An 8,557-nucleotide genomic window follows, 5' to 3' on the forward strand; every position below is an offset into this window, starting at 1 on the left:
GTTAAAATATATAAAGTGTGATACAAGGGGTCTGCCCCAGTTGTTATAAAGAGCATGTAAAATCAATAATATAAACCATGTGACTATATATGCATGATAATAAATATTAAATATTTTCTTGTATTGCGTTTCATATATTAAATATGCCAGAAAATGAAATGGATGTTCCAAAATCTCAGAAAATTATAAGATCAAGCTATATAACATCATTGATTAATACAGGCACAAAGTTCTAGCTAGACAGTAATGGATTTTCTCCTTGTGAAGTTTTACACTCAGAGACCATTATATTTTGGTTAGTAATGGATTTTCTCCTTGTGAATAAATATCGGCTCATACATAGTCTGGTCTCTGCTCATACATAGTCTGGTCTTTTCAGTAGTCACATATGGATGTGAAACCTGGATAATAAAGAAACAAGACAGAAGAAGAAGAATCAACAACTTCAAAATGTGGAGGTGGACAAGGATGTTACAAATACCATGGATGCAAGAGGAACAAACAAATCAAATGTGGAACAAATCAAACCTGACATGTCACTCGAAGCAAGGATCACCAAGCTCCACTTGCCTATTTTGGACACATAATATGAAGAGAGCAATCACTGGGAAAGGACATCATAGTCAGAAAAATAGAAGGAACAAGGCGAAGAGGAAGACCAGCAAGCCGATGGCTTGATAAGATCAAGAAAATGGTGGCAGAGACCTAGACTGCACAGGATCGATCTTTCTATAGAGCGTTCATCCATCAAGTCGCCAAGGCTCCAGATCAAGCTGAAACTCGATAAAAAAAAAGAATAATCCTAAGTAGTGGACCACCATCTTTAATTTAAAGACCACGCTGAGGTTTGGCGGAATGATGCGTAGTTGCACCAATGATATGTCACCCTTGACTGGGACGCGATCAATGGTTCATGTGAACATGTCACCAATCAGACAATATTGGATCAGTGACATGGGCATTAGATAATCGTTGTCGGCAGCACATCTTCCCGTGTAAACAGGGACTGTGCTGTCAACAAGTTTCAAACTGTATGGAGACTGAAGAAACATATTAACAATCTTTTGTTCCTAAAAAGTCCATGTGAAAGAGCCTTAAATATGCAGCTTTAGACTTGTTATACAGCCACTGTTATGGGTGGAAATCTACGCTTACAACAGGCATTTACAGTGAAGAGAAAACTTGATAGCAGAGTTAGCATATCTACAAAAATGATTGAGATGAATGCCTATCATGGCTCATTGATAGACAAAGCAAAACTGCTGTATTTGGCATTATGCTTACTAAAGAGTTTTCTGTGTAGTTTCTCATGACCATCCAATAGCCCAGACTCCTTGTGATCCAGGATATTCAAATCCCATTGATGCCAAAATCATGGGTTGTTTTGCTGGGACCCCTAAGGATGAGCTGTAATCAGAGAGGGAACCTGGCACTAAGGGGTACTTTGCACGCTGCAACATCGCTAGCCGATGCTAGCGATGTCGAGCGCGATAGTCCCCGCCCCCATCGCACATGCGATATCATGGTGGTAGCTGCCGTAGCGAACATTATCACTACAGCAGCTTCACATGCACTCACCTGCCCTGCGACGTCACTCTGGCCGGCAAACCGCCTCCTTACTAAGGGGGCGGGTCGTGCGGCGTCATAGCGACGTCACACGGCAGGCGGCAAATAGAAGCGGAGGGGCGGAGATGAGCGAGACGTAAACATCCTGCCCACCTACTTCCTTCCGCATTGCCGGCGGTCGCAGGTAAGGAGATGTTCCCCGCTCCTGCGGCTTCACACACAGCGATGTGTGCTGCCGCAGGAACCAGGAACAACATCGTAACATCGGTCTTTCCGAAATTATGGAGATGACCGACGTTACACAGATCGCCGATTTACAACGCTTTTGCGATCGTAAATCGGCGCATCTAGGCTTTACACGTTGCAACATCATTACTGGCGCCGGATGTGCGTCACTTTCAATTTGACCCCGACGATATCGCAGTAGCGATGTCGCAACGTGCAAAGTACCCCTAAGTGTTTACCTCTACAGCAGAAAATGAGCTTTATACCAGGGATCGTCAACCATTCTTATTTTAAAGGAACCTGTCACCAGATTTGGCGACTATAAGCCTCGGCCACCACCAGTGGGCTCTTATATACAGCATTCTAACATGCCGTATGTAAGAGCCCAGGCCACTGTGTAGAACGTAAAGATCAATTTATGATACTCATCTAAAGGGCGGTGCGGTGCAGACTGGTCGGATGGATGTCTCCATCCTCCGGTACCGGCTCCTCCTCTTTTGGCCATCTTTGTCCTCCTTCTTCTGAAGTCTGGGTGCATGATGCGTTCGAGTCATCCACACTAGCCGGCATTGAGGTCCTGCGCAGGCGCACTTTGATCTTCCATGAGCAGGGCAGATCAAAGTATTGTAGTGCGCATGCGCGGGACCTCAATGCCGGCTAGTGTGGATGACATAGAAGGCCTCATGCACACAGGCTTCAGAAGCAGGAAGACAAAGATGGCCGAAAGAGGAGCCTCCGGTACTGGAGAACGGAGACACCCATCTGACCAGCCTGCACCACACCGCCCGTTAGGTAAGTATTATAAAGTGATTTTTATGTTCTACACAGCGGCCTGGGCTCTTATATACAGCATTCCAGAATACTATATATAAGGGCTCACTGGTGGTGACCGCAGCTTATAGTCGCCAAATCTGGTGACAGGTTCCCTTTAACAGCCACATTCAGCCATGAGAGATCTCCACGAGCCACATTCAAGTGAAGCCCCATGTGCCACATTGAAGGTTAGAATTCCTCGAGTGCCTCCTTATTAAAAGAAAAAGTAATAATAATAATAATAATAATAATAATGCCAAAGTGTGCATAAAGTAATAATGGCACTAATGTACATCAAAAGTAATAATTTCCCAAGAGCCCCCTTAAAAGGTAATAATGTCCCTTAAGTACCCCCTTCATAAGATACAATGCCCTGAGGACCCTTATCCAGTCCTTAGTGCCCTTTTAAAGTAATAATGCGTCCTCGGGGCCACTTGACAATTAACAATGGAGAAGTGCCCCCAAACATTACAATTCACCAAAGTGTCCATGGACACATATTACCCCCCCCCCTCCAAAAAAAAAGTATAATGCTCCTAAACTGCCAGTTTAAATATAAAAATAGCAAAAAGAAGAGGAATAAATATCCTCCAAAAATTAAGTATTACTTACAGCAAAGATGGGCTGCAGTGTGTACATCGCCCAGGCCAAAAACTAGTACTCTACCAGGATACAGCTAAACCCCCACTAAATGGAGGCATCACAGGTGCAGGAAAAGCAAATCACACACACACCTCCATGGAATGGAAGGGGCGATTGCTAGATGATAAAACTGCACACTAGTGGCTTGCATAGAGCGCTGTTCACACATGCATGTACACACACATCACAGGAGGGGCTGGGGACATATACACACATCACAGCAGGAGGGGCTGGGACATATACAAACATCACAGCAGGAGGGGCTGGAGGCATATACACACATCACAGCAGGAGGGACTGGGGTTTATACACATCACAGGAGGGGCTGGGGCTCGGACAGTACTGCTGGGCACGGACAGAACTGGCGGTGGCACGGACAACACTAGAGGGGCACAAACAGGACTGGAGGACATGAACAGGACTGAAGGAGCACAGACCGCACTGGGGGGTGTGGCACACAGCATTGGAGGGAGGGTGGCTCACAGCACCGGGAGGCAGGAGGCTCACAGCACCGGGAGGCAGGAGGCTCACAGCACCGGGAGGCAGGAGGCTCACAACACCGGGAGGCAGGAGGCTCACAGCACTGGGAGGCAGGAGGCTCGCAGCAGAGAGGCAGGAAACTCACAGGATAGGCAGGAGGCTCACAGCAGAGAGGCAGGAGGCTCACAGGAGGGTGGCAGGAGGCTCACAGCAGAGAGGCAGGAGGCTCACAGCAGAGAGGGCAGGAGGCTCACAGCAGAGAGGCAGGAGGCTCACAGCAGAGAGGAAGGAGGCTCACAGCAGAGGCAGGAGGCTCACAGCAGAGAGGCAGGAGGCTCACAGCAGAGAGGCAGGAGGCTCACAGGAGAGAGGCAGGAGGCTCACAGCAGAGAGGCAGGAGGCTCACAGGAGAGAGACAAGAGGCTCACAGCAGAGAGGCAGGAGGCTCACAGCAGAGAGGCAGGAGGCTCACAGCAGGGAGGCAGGAGTCTCACAGCAGAGAGGCAGGAGTCTCACAGCAAAGAGGCAGGAGTCTCACAGTAGAGAGACAGGAGTCTCACAGCAGAGAGGCAGGAGTCTCACAGCAGAGAGGCAGGAGTCTCACAGCAGAGAGGCAGGAGTCTCACAGCAGAGAGGCAGGAGTCTCACAGCAGAGAGGCAGGAGTCTCACAGCAGAGAGGCAGGAGTCTCACAGCAGAGAGGCAGGAGTCTCACTGCAGAGAGGCAGGAGTCTCACTGCAGAGAGGCAGGAGTCTCACAGCAGAGAGGCAGGAAGCTCACAGCAGAGGGAGGTTCACAGGAGAGAGGCAGGAGGCTCACATCAGAGAAGCAGGAGGCTCACAGCAGAGAGGCAGGAGGCTCACAGCAGAGAGGCAGGAGGCTCACAGCAGAGAGGCAGGAGGCTCACAGCAGAGAGGCAGGAGGCTCACAGCAGAGAGGCAGGAGGCTCACAGCAGAGAGGCAGGAGGCTCACAGCAGAGAGGCAGGAGGCTCACAGCAGAGAGGCAGGAGGCTCACAGCAAGGAGGCAGGAGGCTCACAGCAGGGAGGCAGGAGGCTCACAGCAGGGAGGCAGGAGGCTGACAGGAGAGAGGCAGGAGGCTCACAGCAGAGAGGCAGGAGTCTCACAGCACAGAGGCAGGAGTCTCACAGCAGAGAGGCAGGAGTCTCACAGCAGAGAGGCAGGAGTCTCACAGCAGAGAGGCAGGAGTCTCACAGCAGAGAGGCAGGAGTCTCACAGCAGAGAGGCAGGAGGCTCACAGCAGAGAGGTAGGAGGCTCACAGCAGGGAGGCATGAGACCTCCTACCCCTTATCTAGCTGAAGCAAGACAGGGGCTGGGGTTGGCGGGTCTGCGGTCGGTGGGCTGGCAGTCGGCGGGTCTGCGGTCGGCGGGCTTGCGGTCGGGGGGCCTGCGGGCGGCCCCAGGCAGAGATCAGCGGGCCCCGGCGGGTCTGCGACCTTGCAGCCGGTGGGTCTGTGGTCAGCGGACCTGCGGTCGGGCAGTTGGCGGGCTTACGGTCGGCGGGCCTGCGGGCGGCCCCAGGCAGATATTAGCGGGCCACGCTCGGGCTGGGATCAGCGGGCGGGCCTACCCACCAACTTACCCCCCCCGGCAATCGTCTTCAGCTTACAGCACTTACCTGTGCCCACTGGCTGCAGCGTCTTCGCCACCTCCGCGTTGTCCACAGCACTGTAATGAGGCGCAGAGTGATTACCTCATTACGTTGGGCTGCGGTATGACGCGCCGCCTCCCTGCTCCACTTGCTTCTGGCCACATGGCTAATTTGCATGCGATGCCCTAGAAGGGCTTCGCTTGCAATTTAGCCGTGTCTGCAGTGGCAGAAACGACATGGACCCCTCTGCTGCGGCTGTGACTGGGGCCCGGTGAAGAGGGGAGATCTGGCCTGCCCGGGACTTAACAGAGATAAGCAATTACCCCGGGCCCGGCCGGGCCCCCTCTCTTCACCGGGCCCGGTACACCAGGCACAGTAGTAATGCCCTGATGGCGGCCCTGCGTATCCCACCTGTGTATCATGCAGGGACAGAAACTCTAAAATGCAAGGCCCAACAGAAAGGGGCCTGGCTGTATCCTGTTAAAAAAAAAAAAAAAGGTTTTTGTTGGTATTATGGCCATAAAAAAAGAAGCCTACAACCCTCGTCACGGGACCTCATGCTTGTAGGTCCCTACACTATATATAAAAATAGCAACAAGAAGAGGAATAAAAATCCTCCAAAAATTCAGTATTACTTACAGCAAACTGCCAGTTTAAAAGTACTAATACCCCAGAAAAAAATGTAGTCCTTAGTTCCCAAAAAGTTTAAAAGCCTTGTCTTCATCTTCTTGTAGCATCCAGGCACAGGTGGAAGTACCAAGCACACGGCGAAAGGGAAACCTGTATCTAGGGAAAGGGAGGATGGTGACCCCTGACCAAACCTACTGCTGGTCCCTGGGATCCCTCACCACCCTAGATAAGTACTGCACCTATGCTCTGAGCCGGATTCCTGACCCTAGGTATCCCTAGTGCTGGACCCTAAATAGGGAGTGTATGGGATGAGCTCTTCAACCCCACTAATCACTATAGAAGACACAAGGAAGACACACAGGGGAAAATGCATGAACTACTTATCTATAGATGACTCGAGTAGATGTTCAGCAAAGTTTGCTGCAATGATACCACAGAGGAGTACAAGCCACCTGCTTGCCACCAAGGCTTGAATAAACTGAAGAATATCACCAGCACCAGTCCAAAGGTAAGAAGGTATACATAAGCACCAATGAGAATACTGATGATCAGCAGCTGGGTGGAAGGCGAGCTCCTGCTGGGTCCAAAAAGGAGAGAGATGAATCCAGCAGGAAAGCTACCTATACCAATGACTACTGACAGCAGGAAAAATGGAAAGTCAGGGAGCATTCTGCGCAGCCAAACGCTGTGACCTTTTATGGCCAGAAACCACATGACTGTCTGCCACCTGTGATGGTGGAGCACTTCAATGACATCATCATGCCCGGACGCTGACTCCCTACATGTGTCACTACCGTCCTACGTAGCATACAAGATGGAGTGTGAGACAACCATGAACCCATTGCCGGTATTAACTGTACCAAAGTCCCCTCGAGTCACACATTAGGGGGCAAGAGCCCCATGAGCCATAGATTGTGGACCCTCGCATTATACAGTCTCCATTCACATCAATAGATTGTGTAATGCACAGGAGGTCCTCCAGAGCGGCGCTCTTGATAATTACTCTCTTTTGTCCGAGTGATGAGGAACCTAAGCACAGGACCCCCTCCCCCCCCCCCCCCGCGACCATTACCTAATTTACCAATAGCTGATAAGAAAATGTGTTTTCTAAACTGGATTAATTGTTTTAAGAAAATAATAAACTAATCTTGTGTTTTTCTTATTGTTTTTGCTTCCAATAGTTCTGTTTTCTGCCATTTTGGCCCCTTTACCCGTCCTCGCCCCCCATCCTGATCTTTAGACATTCTGTATTTTGAGATGGCTCTTTCCTATCGGTTTCTTAAGACCACAGCATCAATTCTTCTTTTTTTTTTTATTGTTTTCAACCTTTTGCGGCGTTCATCTTCCGAGTCATAATTCCTTCTCGGAGGTATTCCCAGTGTCAAGATTTGCACACCTATTTACAATTGCCTGGGAGCGTCGTAATTGCAACTCGCAGCACAAAATGTCCATTTTCTTTTCCCTCACTACAAATAGGGATCAATGGAATTTTAAATGACTGCTCACGGGCTAGCTTCCAATCGTGACCTTTTGCAAATGATCAGCGCTACCACCGTTCATATCTACCTGAAAAGGGTAAGTAGATTGGGTGGCATTTAGTCTGGAGACACGCCAACGATATTCTCTCGGAGAACTTAACCTGACTTGGCAAAAAGCTTTCGGAGACCTTTGCATTGTCACCTAAATAGCCCTGTCTACACATCATGAGAACCTTGGTTGTTTTGTTTTTTTTTTCCCTCCCAGTCTCATGTCTGCAGATAGACGGCTTCTATATCTAATTGAACACAGAATTGTCTTCAAAGACATATTTCTTTTCTCCAATCTGTGGGTGGAAAATAGAGTAAACTCAATGTTCAGGGAAAGCATTCTTTGAATCCGCTAACTAACCTTAAACATCATTCGGAATCTGGATAAAATAACGTCCCGGAACATATGGTTTGATTTTATCGAATCCATTAAAGTAGCCGGGAATAATAGGCACCACTTTATTATTATAAAATAATGGGACTTATAACACAAAGCACATTCACAAAACTTCTAAAAAAGAAAAATTTTATTTTTACCTTTTTCATTCCAAGTCTTAAATTCTGTGTGGAAATCGCAGCATTAACAGACCGAGACAAACAGAGCTGGCAATACAGTGAAAAAGATTTTCCTACGTGATAAGGGTCTGTTAATTTATACATATTATTACTGTCTTGGACCCAGCTCCTTTGTGGCTGAGGGATGAACCACAAACATTTCTTCTGCAACCCAAAACGGAGACTGGTGTAAAATAAAAAGCAACATTTTCAGCTTCTTTAGGCTAGGGCCCCACTTTGCGTTCACCTACTTGAAGTTTTGAACGCACGTTTTGGGCTTGATTTGACCAAAGTTGCCTTTTTCAGAATTTTAGCGCTGAAAACGCATGCGTTTTTGTCTCGTATTTGATGCGTTTTCAGCGCTTTTTACCTGCGTTTTCACCTGCGTTCTGATAGTTGCGTTTTGAACATAAAGACACAGCTTAATAAAGTTTAAATAGTCAAATTCTTTGAAAAAAATGGGGAAAAAAAGAATGAAATCTATATTCATTGAATAAATCATTAAAT

Source organism: Anomaloglossus baeobatrachus, chromosome 10 (assembly GCF_048569485.1).
Source record: "Anomaloglossus baeobatrachus isolate aAnoBae1 chromosome 10, aAnoBae1.hap1, whole genome shotgun sequence".
Classification (NCBI taxonomy): domain Eukaryota; kingdom Metazoa; phylum Chordata; class Amphibia; order Anura; family Aromobatidae; genus Anomaloglossus; species Anomaloglossus baeobatrachus.